Source organism: Homarus americanus, unplaced genomic scaffold, assembly GCF_018991925.1.
Source record: "Homarus americanus isolate GMGI-L3 unplaced genomic scaffold, GMGI_Hamer_2.0 scaffold51859, whole genome shotgun sequence".
Taxonomy (NCBI): domain Eukaryota; kingdom Metazoa; phylum Arthropoda; class Malacostraca; order Decapoda; family Nephropidae; genus Homarus; species Homarus americanus.
In genome coordinates this window covers 7,965,696-7,981,684 of record NW_024711292.1, presented here as the reverse complement: position 1 = coordinate 7,981,684, position 15,989 = coordinate 7,965,696, and positions in this window count along the sequence as shown.

The window sequence follows — 15,989 nt, the reverse complement described above, 5'->3', positions numbered from 1 at the left end:
TAAACATGACCCGCTCATGCAGTGTTGCTGCATGAATCCACTGCTTAGTACAGATTACTTTGGATGTGTTATTCGTTCGAGAATTCATGTGTATAATCTCCCCAGTGCTATGTATTGGTAGAGCTAGCAAGAGTATGAGGGGTATTATTTTCCTACAGTGACCACCTTTATTTTCTTCCCATATCTTGGTACCATTATTATAGTTCCACGTGTCTTACCCTCGAGCCATGCTACCACAGGTCAGAAGTAAGACAGAAAGTACAGTAAATGTTTTAAGTAGGGCGACAGAGGTTTTCCCACCCCTACATTGGTGCACAGCGGTTTAAATGAGGTTTCTTTCCCGCGCCCCTACATTAGTTGACAATAATATTGAAGCGGAGCCTTCTCAGATGGGTTCCACTGGTCGGGAGGATTGTGGACCCCAGGGCCGACCTGATCATCATCAAACTACTGGGGCCTCAACTGACGTCACCACAGTTGCTGGAGGGTCGGCTTTTTTCACACTTCATTTTTCCAACATTCGCGGCCTGAGATCCAATTTTCCTTCGATTAGCCTCTTTCCCCCGACCTCTTACTACTATCTGAACTTCAACTAACCAAAACAGCTTCACCCAAACCTTTTCAAGTCTCCAACTACAACCTTTATACCTCTCCGTTCTAAGGGAGGTGTACGCGCCAACAGCAACACACGTACACCTACCTATATATAGCTCGACTCATTGTTCTTGAATCCTCTCTATATATCCTCTCAAAATATCTTTTCCAACTATGACTATTTTCCTTTGTTTCCTATACTGTTCTCCTAACTCTACCAACTTTTTAGAACTCTTTGAGTATCTCACTTCTTGCCATGGGTTGTTACTATCTACACACCCCAACACCGATATCTTCTACCCAGGGATTTCAATGTACATCACAGAGAGTGGCTTGGCTCTGCAAGCGATGACCCAGGTGGAGCTGAGGCACTCTCTTTTTTCCTTACTTAATGATCTGGAACAAATAATTAAACACCCTACACGCGTTCCTGATCGACACGATCAACTTACTAACATTCTTGATCTTTGTTTTACCTCTAACCCCTCACACTATTCATACTTTTTACTTTTTTTCTTTTATCCTCTTCGCCACTGATCGGCTTGTTAGCTGCTTGGGCGATCGGTCACGTCTCTGATTACTTTTCCTTTTCATTTATCTTCTTCGCCAAAAGATCGGCTCTCTAGCCGCCTGGGCGATCGATCACTTCTCTGTCACGCACTGTTGGCAAATACTGGGCATGCACGGGCTCCTGAATGTACCTGAACCTGCTCCAGTGTTGGTCAAGTCTTGTCTTGAAAGAGCTCACACTCGGTGCCGTCACAACACTCTCTGGTAGATTGTTCCAAGAGTTTACAACCCTCACTCCGAAAAAGTTTGCCCTCACAGTTTTCTGGACTTGCGGCTTCTTCAATCTTGAGCTGTAACCCCTTGTGGGGCGAGCGTCCGCCAGCTCCAAGTAAGGACACTCAACTGAGTAGTGCCCCCTGAGATGCTTATACACCTCAACTAGGTCCCCCCTTGCCCGTCTGTAGTATAAGCTAGGCAAGTTCAGGCGCTCCAAACTCTCAGGGTAGCTGAGGTGCCGAAGTGCAGGCACCAGTCTGGTGGCCCTCCATTGAACATTTTCAACCAACTGACAGTCCCTAGCATATCTCGGGGATCAGATGGGGTGACAGTACTCCAGATGGGGAAGCACTTCACTCCTGAAGATCGTTTCTGCCCCCTTAGGGTCTCTTGATCACAATCTTATATCTATTGAATCAAACTGGGCACGACCACCTCCCCCACCCCACTCTAAACGTCAACTATGGCACTATCGGAGGGCAAACTGGCAATCCATGCGAGAATTCTTCTCTGACTTTCCTTGGGATAAATGTTGCTTTTCCACTCGGGACGCCTCGGTATATGTTGACAGCATTGCTGGGGTTATACAGGGTGTTATGAGTGCATTTATCCCATCTTCTACCAAAACTTTCACTTTACAATTATGGTTTGATCGCTCCTGTTCTTTTGCATGTAGGGAGAGACATATGTCATATCAAGTGATGAAACTATCTCCTCCTTCCTATTACCCATTCCTCTTTCATTACTTCTAGGTATCGTTGTAAGGCTATTCTTCGTAGTGTACTGACCATGGTCGTACATGTTAGTTAACGTAAAATCAGACGCTTCATATTACGCCCAATAGCCCATAAAACATGTAGCTATAACTTCTTTATTGGGTCCCCCAGTTGAGACATTCATTTTCTCACCACTTCAGAATGCCTAAGGCCTTCGTTTTATCTCAATATAGTACCGAGACTCCGATATTCCTTAGTATCTCATCTCATGTTATGAAATTTGAAATTGCAACTGAATGTGGATAAGTTATGTCAAATTAGATATATCTGATTAAAGATGAGACATTGAAGATCCCTTGCGAGTGATGCTAAGAGCTTCAACTGTATTTACTGTTAGTAAAATTGCCAAATAAGTTTGAGTAGAGTCTGCCAATAGAAGTGACGAAGCCCTAACATCGTCCTTGGGGTATACCTTGAGTTTCCAACGAATGCTGAAGTGAGATCATTTTGATTCCCAATCATCAGAGAATCTGATGTTTGTATTGAAATTATTGTCAGTTTTATATTTTAGAAAGTAATTAATATCCTAAAAAGAATATGTCAGTCTTCTTATCTCCAAGATCTAACGGCAAACTCTCAGTAGACCCTTGTCTGTATTTTTGATGATGTCGTAAGACAGACTTTATCAACTTGTGCATTTGACATAAATTTTAATAAGGTATTCCCTGACAAGCTCAAACTCTGATTAGATTGTAACAATAGATGTAAGAAATTGATCTGACTCATGATGCTGATTTTCATAGCCAAATGCACAGCAACTGATTTAAATGAAGTATATGTTAATGCGTGAATTGCCCGTTTGACATGCCTGAGTTGCCAGGTAACCTCGTATATAAACACCTGAGCGAGGGAGAGAGACACTTTTGTGACACTCCCACATCGTATCTCGGGTATGTAACAAGTGCCTCACGCCCGACATATTAAGGAAATTTAACTCAGTCGAATTTTGCGAATATCAATGTTCATGTTTTAGCAAAGTAAATTCCCATATGCCAAGTAAGAATTAACGTAACGTAAATATCGTCTGTGTCATTGCCAGAAATATGATTGAATGTAATTGAGTTAGAATTTTAAGACACTTTTGTGACACTCCCCACATCGTGTCTACCAGATGTGTTTGGGTATTGCTACGACCATAGGGCTCGAGATTAGAACATAAGAATGGAGGAAACTGCAGCGGGCCTATTGGTTCATACTGGGCGGTTCCATTTACACCCAACCCCTATTGCTCATACTGTATATCCATCCAACCTATGTTTGAAGCTACCCAGCGTATTCGAGTTAATGATGATGTTTGGTAACTTGTTCCATTCATCCACTATATTTCTAAACCAATGTTTACCTATTTCACGCCTAAATCTAAATTTCTCTAATTTAAGGCCATTGTTACGAGTTCGTTCCTGGTTGGATAGTTTGAGTACCTTTGTTATGTCCCCTTTGTTTATCCCTGACTTCCATTTATACACCTCTATCATATCGCCCCTCACTCTACGTCTCTCGAGGGAGTGCAAATTAAGATGCTTTAACCTCTCTGTGTACTCGAGTTTTCTAATGCCCGGAATTAGTCTTGTTATTCTCCTCTTATTTCTTTCTAGGGATTCTATTATAATGACCACGGTCATACACGTCAGTTAACGTAAAATCAGACGATTCATATTACGCTCAATAGCCCACAAAACATGTAGCTATGCTTTCTTTAATTGAGTTCACCATCTGAAGAATTCGTTTTCTCATCGCTTCAGGACGCTTGAGTCCTCCGCTTTCTCTCAATCTTAGAATGCACCCGAGACTTCATTATTCCTTAGTAATGACAGAATTTGTAATTGTGACTGTGGTTGCAATTGATGAGGCAACTTAGATATGTCTGTTTACAGTTGGAACATTCAAGATCCATTGTGAGTGGTGTTGAAAGCTTCAACTGTCCTTATTGTTAGTAAAACGTGTCAAATAAGTGAGTGTCGAGTTTGTCAGTATGAATAGCATATCCTTACAGTGTCCGTGGGGATATCCACGAATTTCCGATTGCTACTGAATTTATATTATTTTGTTGCCCAAACATCAGGGAATCTGATGTTTGTAGTTTAGTTAGTGTCAGTTGTCTATTTTAGAAAGTCATTAATCAACTGAAAAGATTCTGTCAAACTCAAAATTTCCAAGACCTAACGGCTGGTCGCCTGAAGAAACTGTGGTTTGCGGTTTCCGGCCAGTGGAGTTGTCAGTGCGTATGTAACTCCATTTCACCTCTTTCCTGACAAACTCAATCTCTGATTAGATTATAAAAATAGACGTAGGAAAATTAGCCTGACCTGTGACACTGACGGTCACAGCTAGGTGTACAGCGACCAATTTGAATAGAAGGTCTGTTGTTGGTGAGATTGGTCTTTCTGGTAGAGATACGTGGGCCGGAAGTGCCTCAGGCTCGCTATATACGGATGCACGAGGAGAAATCACACTCTCGTGACTTTTCCTCAACGCATCTCCAGGTATGTGAGCGATTGTTTCCCGCCGTCATGTTAAGTCAGTTTAACTTAGTCGATTTTTGTGAATATCAATGTTCATGTTTTAACATAGTGAAATATCCTGTGCCAAATAAGTCGAGTAACGTAAATATCGTCTGTATCGTTGCCAGATGTATGTTTTGTATAGTTGAAGTTAGACATTAACTTTCGTGATTTTTCCTCAACGCATCTCCAGGCACTTTGTGTTGGCACCACTACTGAGGTTCGGTAGACGCCTATGGGCAAGATGGTTCTTGAAGGATGTCTTTAACATGGCAAGACGACAAGATTACCCAGAGAACGCCGTGCGGAGAGAGTCTTCCCCCCCAGGCGCTTCCTTGCCCGCGTGCCTCTGCTCAGCTGGGTACAGTAAACAACTCTCGTCCCTCGTGGACGCACTCTTGTGCGGGTCCATTGATCTTGGCTATATGTATCGAGCAGTATTAATATCTATGGTTGGGGATGACTAGCAGAAATATAGTCATCCCAGGTAAGTATTGAACCCATGAATGTTGGTGTTACCAGCGATATTGTTGACTGTAGGAGGTGAGTTCACCTCCCAGGTGTACCACCACTGAATGAGAGTTACTTTTTTTTACTTTTATCCTCTTCGCCACTGATCGGCTTGTTAGCCGCTTGGGCGATCGGTCACGTCTCTTTTCCTTTATATTCTTCACCAAAAGGTCGGCTCGCTAGCCGCCCGGGCGATCGGTCACGTCTCTGTCACGCACTGTTGGCAAATACTGGGCATGCACCGGCTCCTGAATGTACCTGAACCCGCTCCAGTGTTGGTCAAGTCTTCTCTTGAAAGAGCTCACACTCGGTGCCGTCACAACACTCTCTGGTAGATTGTTCCAAGAGTTTACAACCTCACTCCGAAAAGTTTGCCCTCACGGTTTTCTGGACTTGCGGCTTCTTCAATCTTGAGCTGTGACCCCTTGTGGGGCGAGCGTCCGCCAGCTCCAAGTAAGGACACTCAACTGAGTAGTGCCCCTGAGATGCTTATACACCTCAACTAGGTCCCCCCTTGCCCGTCTGTAGTATAAGCTAGGCAAGTTCAGGCGCTCCAATCTCTCAGGGTAGCTGAGGTGCCGAAGTGCAGGCACCAGTTTGGTGGCCCTCCTTTGAACATTTTCAACCAACTGACAGTCCCTAGCATATCTCGGGGACCAGATGGGGTGACAGTACTCCAGATGGGGAAGCACTTCACTCCTGAAGATCGTCACGAGTGCCATGTTGTTCCTTCCGAACTGACCGGATGTGTTTGATGTTGTTCTAATTGTGGAGTTTGTCAAGTGTGTTATGTATTTATTTATATTGATCATGAAGTAATACCCTGAGTGTATAATGTTATAATCAAGAAATGATCTAATTTACTATTCAAGGTAAAGTCCGACCTAGGTGGTCCAGTTTTGTCTGAGTGAACTTAATTAAAAATTTTTTCACTCCCTGTGTTAATAAATATTAAATTAGTAAATTACGAGTATCACCACTCTATTCCTTTCACACATTGGTTCTCAGAAAATAATATTAGTAACTCACGTGCCTAAACTCGCTACCACGCTACCTAACCATTCCTTGAGATATGTTATATTCTAATAAAAGTCTGGTTGGTGACAGGCTACCGTTGTAAGTATAATAAGTGTTGTACTAAGAATGACATGGTTCCCCAGACTAATCCATGGTTTAGAATATAATAAAACAGAGTACTGTATACTTCAGCAAGGTAAGGACATTGAAATTCAGAAAATATAATACTATATATGAAAAGAAATGAAGAAAAGAACATTGACTTGGAAAATATAAGCAGAGAAATATAGGAGCTACTTATATAAGAACATAAGCAAGAATATAAAGAATATAATAGTATTGAAGAATAATAACAGAAAAGGATAACTCTGAAAGGTAAAATATGAAGTAAGGAAATCACGGTCTTACACTATATCCATTCTGTAATACGGTGACCAGAATTGAACTGCATAATGCAAGTGAGGTCTCACAAACGCAAGATATAGTTTTAGGATGACCTCTCTAGTCTTATAACTAACACTCCTTTGTATGAACCCAAGTACTATATTAGCCTTGTTTCTAGGAAATACAAATTGTTTACTTGGTGTAAGATTCCTTCTTATCATTACTCCTAAATCTTTCTCACATTCGGATTTCTCTATAACATCGTTGCTCATCTGATATCTGGTTTCTCTGTTTACATCTCCTAGACTAAGTACTTTACATTTGTCCACATTGAATTTTATCTGCCATTTTTCAGACCATTCGTGTGCGGGCGGGCGGGTCGTGTTGCGTCTCTGTAACAAAGCGTGTTCGGCATTCGGACCTTCGTTGTTGAGTGGCAGAAATTGGACAGTGACTATATAAGATCATTAAGATCGTCTTATTGATGTGAAAGTGTAAATCGATGTAGGATTTTAAATGCTAGACGTGATTGTATTTTTGAAAACTCAATCTCCACCGAGTTGGAGATACAGCCAGGTCAAGAAGCCTACAACCACAAAATCATTGCCATATGACAAAGCTTTTATTTTATTTTTTTACGGAGTTGTGGTCACGGCTGTGATAAAGGCCAACCAGGGAGTGTAGTACTGTGCCTTTAGTTAAATCAGTTCATAGTGTCATCAGTGACCGCGGATGAGGTTGTAAATAACTTAAAGTGAATACAAATTGGCAAGCAAGCTGGAAAGGCACCAGGGCGACGGGAGGGGGCAGAGAGTAATGCAGGATCAGAACAGGTTCTATAGCTGCAGCAGCTAGGGACTCTGAAGAAGTGTGTCGAAGAAATGAAAATTAACGGACCTACTGTTAGGGGAGAGGAGGAACAACGGGAACGTTTCCAGCGCAGGAACAATGTAATAGTTTTTGGAGTCCCTGAGAGCCAGGCGGAGGGAACTGAGAGTAAGATAACACACGATAAGATGCAGTTTAAGAATATTTGTACAGAGATGCCATCAACCCCTCAGGATGTGAGGAGGCTGAGACAAGAGCCTCGCCCCCTCAGGATCACACTAGTGAGTGAGGAGGAGAAATGGGAGGTTATTCGGCAGGCAAAAAACTTAGCAAGTAGCGAGGCATTTCAGAGTGTATTTATTCACCCAGATCGCACGGTAATGCAGAGGGAACAGCACAGGAAGCTCTTGCAGGGCCTGAAGCAGAGAAGGGAGGAGTCGAGGAGGAGCGGGGACGGGTGTACATGGTGTCATGATCGTAATGAGGGCTTGCCTGAAAACCAAGGATTCATATTACGCTTAAACGTCCGCAAAACCTTCTGAGTCCCCCAGTGGAAACGTCCTCCGTTTACTCTGTTTCTTTGATGACGTCATCGAGATATCGTCTTTGTCTGAAGGGAACCTTTTGAATCTGATCCTCAGGTTTGTAGCAAGGCGCTGTATGTTGGGACCTGTTGCCATCCAACCTTTTGTAATCAATTTAATTCTTGCTTTTGATAGCTCAGTAAGAGCATTGTTTGTGAAGATAATAGTAGGGAATGAAACTGAGTTCGTAGTCTCAGTTTCAAACGTCAGAGTGTACAGTAAAGTAATTCAGCTAAATAGTTAAGTAGGTGGAATCCACGACCTAGTTTGAGTGAGGGTGCGGCGGGCATTTCAACGGTTAGTAAGTGCCTTGTTCCCCCCTCACCCACACAGGTGGGTCTTTCCACTCCGTGTTGTAATTCGCCATTCTTTAAGTGATTTGACCTAATTAATAGTTGATTGTGCAAGTGTTACAGTAACGTAGTTGATGTGCTTAGAGTGAAGTAATGTTTACGTCCTTAACGTCCCTTTGTAACGTGATGTCGTTATCACCAGTTAGTAAGTGCTTTGTCCCCCCCTCACCCACACAGGTCCCTAACGCAGCCTAGGCCGTGTCTGTAGCGTGGATGTTGCATCCACTAGTCTGGAGAGATGTGTGAGGTCCAGTAGGATCAGTTATCTCCGTGGGTCCCGACCGTCAGAAGCTCCAGTACCACTTATGGGAGCCATAGCTGGCTCGTCTGACCCTAACGCTCGGCCCGCGAGGTGACCCCGGATCACCTTGCCACAAATAACTATCAGCCCCCATCATTGGTGGATGAGTGTCTAGCTCAATAGGGTTATTTGTGTGGTTGTGTTATTCCATTGGGATCTTCAGAGTTCGTTGGAAAGCGCCCCGTGGTGGCGGGACCCCATGGCGGTCGCTTGAGTATCACTCCTGGCGATTGAGTGCTATAGTGGCAGTTGCCCCTGGTTTTAATGGTGCTAAGGTGATATAAGAGTTTGTGTGTTATTGTGTATGTCCACCCAGTAGTGGTGTGAATATTTTGAGTCTGAGGGCATGGTACCAGGAGTTCGTCTTTTGGTACATATAATTTTATCCTACATCCATTTTAATATCTGAATAAATATTGTATTTGTATATTGTGTCCATTATTTACCTACAATATCCACCGTTATTTCTTCCCTATTGCTTGATACTATAATTACATGTACCCATGGGCCTACCTCTCACGTCGCGCTACCAAAGATTGAAGTATTGAAGTAAAAGTTGTCATAAGAGGCGCAGGGTTGTATTCAGGGAGAGAGTGGTGGAAGCAAGTGTGCCGACACAGGGCCGGGGGACAGCAACGCACCCTCCACCCGCTTTAACCCTCACCCGGGAGGTGGCACCAGCTCAGCCTATCAGCCGGGAGGAGGCGAGCACCTTGTAAACAATGACATTTCTAAGCAACACCCTGCAAAATACAGTATTGCTGGATATGACTCATTTACGAACCTTTCTCAAGAAACTTGCAAGAGGAGTGTGGTTATCTATGCTAGGCAAGACCTTAGAGCCAGTCAGGCCGAGGGTACAGGAAGAGGATGTTTTTGAAGAGTCCAAGTGGTGTAAAATTAAACTAAAGGGAAGGGACTTATTTTTTGTCGGGTGTATCTACAGATCCCCAAACTGTGGCCTACTAAATCGAAGAAACTTAAGAGCCTCAGTAGACAACGCGGCGATGCTCAGCCCTAGCCACCTCCTTATCATGGGGGACTTTAACTATGGCGACTTCGACTGGAGAAACGAGTTCACCCCAAATGACTTGAATAACCCTGCTACTCCTTTTGCAGAAACTCTGAGAGATAATTTTCTGTTCCAACATATTAAGAGACCCGACACATTACAGAGGGGAGCAAACACCCAAGCCACTAGACCTCATCATAACAAACGAGGAGGGTATGGTTGCCAAACTGGAACACCTTGCCCAGTTGGCACTGTTAGATGTTCTGGGTAATAAGTTCTATATAGGAGAGAACACAAACACCTGTATAGTTTTGTAGGTTCGGTTTACTGGATAAGGGTATGTACACAGAGGTGGGTAGCACTGCTCTAGCTAAGGTCCTGGTCAACTACCATAGACGACGTATGGCAAGTGATACATTAGCAGCTTCCATACGTCGCCAGGCACATTAATTAAGCGTGTGGGATATGGTAATAACATTGCCACACGCTGCTAGCTAGGCTGAATAAATATAAATGGAGCACATACATAATATACATACATAATACATAATCCAGCATACATAATATACATACACCTCCCTCCCCCCTATACGCTCATAGCAAAGTCTTGAGCGGACCTCTTCTTCTGGATCCGTTCTGAGCGTCGAGGGTCTTCATCACTGGGAAGGGTGTGGGACTCAACACTGGTGGCGGGGCCAGCAGAAGGCAGTGTTACGGGGCGGAGAAAACGGCGGTTCCTCCACCACACGCGACCACTGGGTAACCGCACCTGGTAGTCCCGTGACCTGCCGAGACCCATGACTACGCCTACTTTGTCCCAACGCAGGGAGGTCGGGTCCTGAACACGGACTTGGGTACCGACACTCAACCTGGGGAGAGAACGGGCGTGGTCGTTGTAGCGGGCGACGACGTCCTGAACACGTTCGGCGGCTCGGCGATCACAATCCTCTGTCTTAGCCTGCCACTCCTTGGAGAAGGATTGAGGGTGAGCAGGGACACAAGAACGAAGGGGGCGTCCATACAAGACCTGGGCAGGGGAGCGTCCGGTGTAGTTGGGTGTGTTGCGGAGTTCAAGAAGACCCCGGTCGAAGGCCTCGCAGTCAATGTTCCCAGAAGGGGCCACCTTAAGGATGAGGTGCTTCAGGGATTTGACAGCAGCCTCAGCGTGGCCGTTGGACTGCGGGTAATGGGGCGATGACAACGCATGCCGGACTCCCCATCGGTCAAGGAACGCAGCAAAGTCCCGGCTTGTGAACTGAGGCCCTCCGTCGGTTCGCAGGCGTACAGGAACGCCCACGTCACGGAAGTAGTGGCGGAACTTGCTGATGGTGGCGGCAGACGTCGTGTCATTACCGCCCTTGATGACAACCGGCCAACCAGAGAGACGGTCGACGATAACCAGGAAGGACTTTCCTGACACACAGAAAAAGTCGGCCGACACAGACTCAAAGGGGCGGGTGGGGTTGTCGTCACTCATGAAGGGTACCTGCTGCTGGCTGGGTTGTAATACGTGGCGGGGCTTACACACCTGGACAGCATTGGAGATGTCGGGGTCGATGCCAGGCCGGAACGCAGTCTGTCGTGCACGCCGTTTGGTGGCCTCGGCTCCACAGTGACTGTCGTGGAGGCGAGCCAAGGCGTGGGGACGTGATGCAGCAGGGACAACTACCGAAGGAGAGGTGTCACTGGCCAGAGGTAGGGGTAGGGCGGCAGCAGGGTAGTTGCTGCTCCCTTCGTGCACCCTGTTGGCGTAATTTACCTCGAGAATCGGTGTTGGGAAGTCCTGGGAGATGATGGCCAACTCTTGACAATGTCTGTAGGACAGCAAGGGAGTCGGGACACCATTATGCACGTCAATCCAGGCCTGACACGACCTGTTGCCAAAGGTGACATGTGCATAGAGTGAACCCAGGGCTGGGGCCATCTGTGAACCATCTGCCATAAAGCGGAGGTCCTCGGGAGGCGGTCCTAGATCGCTTGGAGAGAGCCCCAAGCATCGCAAATGCTGGGGACCGATGACTGTAGCATCAGCGCCGGTGTCGGGCAACATCTGAAGACGGGATGACACACCGCCGTAGGTCACGATGACGCTGATGTACTGGGGGACTTTGGTCCTGGGATGCGAGGAGTACACCCTCCTAAAATGGGTCGGGCTTTGTCCAGGGTCGTCGTGCCTCTGATTTGGCGACTGTGGGCGGCCCTCACTGGTAGAAGGGCGCCGAAGCTTCCGCCGACGCTGTCCCTTGGGTTCGTGGGTAGGGCAACACTTGTCATAGTGGCCCAGACGACCGCACACATTGCACTGTACGTACTTAGCTGGGCACCGCACTGTGAGCGACCAGTGGCCCATACGGTCACAACTGTTGCAGGTCGACTGAGCAGCTGGACATACCTGTGTTCCGTGCTGCTTACCACAGTTGTTACAAAATGAACCGGGCGTGGACGTGGTGGGCGAAGGCGTAGGAGCAGACTTCTTGTCCTTCTTGTACCGGGACACAGCGCGTACAGCTGTAGGTGGAGCTCGGATGGCAGAAAAACACCCTGGCAGCCCTATAGGAGCGATATATCGTCAACACATCCTGAAGAGAAGAGGAAGAGTCGAGGAGGTGAGGCGTTGGACCAGTTCCTCGTCCCAACACCCACTCAGATCACCTGTTTAACTGGGCTCCCCCACTGCTGGTGGTGGCCTAAACATATATCTTCCTGCCTCTCTCCGGGAGGCTCTCTTAAGACGTACATAAAAAGGTCAAAAGACTCCACCTCTCCATCTGCAGCCAAACACCCTTTCTCAAGTAGGAGCCATTCCTAAGGTCTTTTGATGCCGTTGTAGAACGTCCAGTACTCTCCTCTACAGACAGCGAAGAGGTTGGGGGTACTGCAACGTATGTTCTAAGACACGCTGAACTTCCAAGGACAGGCACATACAGCTGGATGAGTTGTTTAGGCTGTGACAAATGGAGATCCACCATTGTAGCATAATCAGCCTGGCCTGCTGCCATTCGCGAAAAGTCTGAAATTTACATCAGGCTCCAAGATGGGCGTGCTTGAGCTGCTTAGGTGGGGCTGGGGGCGAAGGGAGCATGGATGAGGATTCAAACTCATTCGGAAAATGAGGCAGTGTTAGGAGCCAGGGCTTGGTTAACAGTGAGGCGAGATATCAAGGCTTCCAAACTGCATGTCTTCCATTCTCCGTTGGTGGTCTCTGTTCTGCCTCTGCTTGCCTTCTCTAAAGCCATCCGCCAAAACGCCCAGAGCTTAACCCTCGCGCTCTCTCATCTCATAAACTTCATTAAGGCAATTATCTCTGGAGATAATGAATGGTGAGGCGCGATGTTGTGAGCTTGGGTGTCATGGTCGTGCCCTGTCACCATCTCTGGGGGACTATCATCCCACACCATCCAGGCGCTGGGTCCAATACACGAAGGCATGAGATATAACTACTTTATGTCTGGTACTGTGCTCAAATCAGTGTTGACCGTCAGCCCGGTCAGACAACAAGATTTCTAGACAAAAATTTAATTAAATACACAGATAAGTAGGTTATATATATAAATATATATAAGTTCACATGGCCGGGGCAAAGTGTTAGTACATGTATGTGTGTGTCCCACGCAAGGAGAAAGGTCTCGGCCTCTGTTGTGAGGGGGGGGTGGAAAGTGGCGCTGTGAGGAGGGGGTGGAGATAGGAGTCGCCAGTCGTCAGCCTGCCAGAGGAGGGTGCGCTGAGCTCACACCCCTGACAAATGCCTACAGAACATGCCGTATACCTTGGAAATCCGTTCGAACAAGGTCACACATGAATGCGCGAAACACACAATGCACTAAACACTTCACAGAAAAATCACTGTCACCGACACTGCTCAAAGTTGCGAAATCTTCTCGAGGATGACGCGGGTTGAATCGTGTGCGCGATCCATCAGCCGGTTTTCCACAAACTTGCACCAATCACTCGTAATAATCCAGTAAAACCACGCACTGCGCCATGTTAGATGTCTGCAATGTCGACATACAGGAGAGAACAAACACCTGTATAGTTTTGTAGGTCTGGCTTACTGATGGCGTATGCTAATAGAGGTGGGCAGCACTGCTCCCTACAGCTGCTGTCCGGTCAACCACCATAGACACGGCGTAAGGGTGATACATGTAGCCCATGTCGCCAAAATATTAATTGCTGTGATATGGTATTTAACATTACACACGCTGCTAGCTAGGCTGAATAAATATAAATGGAGTACATACATAATATATACATACATAATATAATCCAGCATATGATAATATATATAAAATTCCAGTCACCATATAGTGTTGTCATTCAGATTTAACTGTAACCTAGTTCAAGATAAGGCCAGGTCAAGGTGCAAATATTACAGGGGAATATACAACGGGATGAGGTAAGAGATGAGAGGTATCCACTGGCCTGACTCATTAAGGCACAAGAACGCAGACACTACACTGAATATCATAACTAGTAAAGTGACCCATTTGATCAATAAATATATACCCAAGACCAAACCAAGTACCTCTACGAATACGAGGGGATCCCTACACATGAACCATGCGGCGGTCGATAAAGTTAAGAAGAACACCCAGAATTTCAAGACGTGGGTTGGGTCAAATGATGAGCAGGACAGGAGGATGTATGCACGATCCAGAAACCAAGCAAAGACAAAATGTAGAAGGGCTGAAAAGGAGTTCCAGAGGCTGGTTGCAAGGAGGCAAGTCAAACCCAAAGGCGTTTTACCGCGATGCAAAGACGAAATTAAAAAAGCGCATAGGAGTATCAGACCTGAGGCTTGAAGATGGTAGTGCAGATTATGACCAGGATGCTGAGGCATTGAACAGCTTTTTCCTCGGTGTTCACAAGAGAGGATGCGATTAACCTTCCTGCGATTGAGGACAGACGGTTCGACACAGCACTGACCCACATTGTGCTCACGAAGAGGGTATAGAAATAAACTGTTAAAGGTCCATAAGAGTCCCGGCCCTGACATGGTGCATCCTAGAGTGCTAAAAGAGTTGAGAAACGTGCTTGACGAGCCCCTGAAGATCCTGTTTTATAAATGCCTGGATGAACAAAAGGTCCCCAGTGAATGGAAAAGGCTTATGTGAGTCCTATCTTCAAGAAGGGCGATCGTCACTCCACGAACAACTATAGACCGGTGAGCCTGACCAGCATAATATGTAAAGTATTTGAGAGTATTATCAGAGATGCCGCGATGGAACATCTACTACGAAACAACCTTGTAAAGGATTGCCAACACGGTTTTATGCCGTGGTGCTACTGCTTAACAATTGCTGAAGGTATTAGATATTTGGACCCATATTCTGGAACGGGGTGATAATATCGACAATATTTACCTAGATTTTGCCAAGGCTTTCGACAGTGTATCCCACGAAAGACTGAAAATCAAACTGGAAGGGTACGGAATTCGGAGAATTTCCTAGCGTGGATAGAAGACTTTCTACGTGACCGCAAGCAGTGTGTGGTGATTAATGGCACGAAATCATCATCCATACCTGTCACAACGGGTACCACAGAGCGTGTATTGACCTGCTGTTGTTTGTTTGTTTCATAATGACGTGCCTGACGTTCTACATCTCCATACAAAGTTTGCCGATGACGCCAAGTTATTTGGGAAATAAACCAAGGACTGTGAAGAGCTGCAGAAAGACCTCTGTGGCTCCAAGAATGGTCGAAGAAATGGCTGCTGAGATTCAATGTCACAATGTGTAAATATAGTCCCAAAACACGGAGACTGAAGTGTGAACTTGACAATGTCAAGTTCTCGGATGAGAAGAAAAATCAGGTAAATAAATTATTGAGTCTTAGAAGAAGGTCGTTCAGATATCTAGCCGGTCCGTCCCCGTAACGATCTTCAGGAGGAAGTGAGTGCATCCCATCTGGAGTTCTGTCACCCCGTCTGGTCCCCGAGATATGAGGACTGTCTGTTGGTTGAAAATGTTCAATGGAGGGCCACTAGACTGGTGCCTGCCTTCGGCACCTCAGCTACCCTGAGAGATTGAGCGCCTGAACTTGCTCATTATACTACAAACGGGCAAGGTGACTTAATTGAGGTGTATAAGCATCTCAAGGCACTATTCAGTCGAGTGTCCTTACTGAGCTGGCGGACGCTCGCCCCACAATGGGTCACAGCTCAAGATTGAAGAAGCTGCAAGTCCAGAAACCGTGAGGGCAAACGTTTTCGGAGTGAGAGTTGTGAACTCTTGGAACAATCTACCAGAAAGTGTTGTGACGGCACCGAGTGTGAGCTCTTCGTCAAGACTTGACCAACACTGGAGCAGGTTCAGGCACATTCAGGAACCGGTGCATGCCCAATACT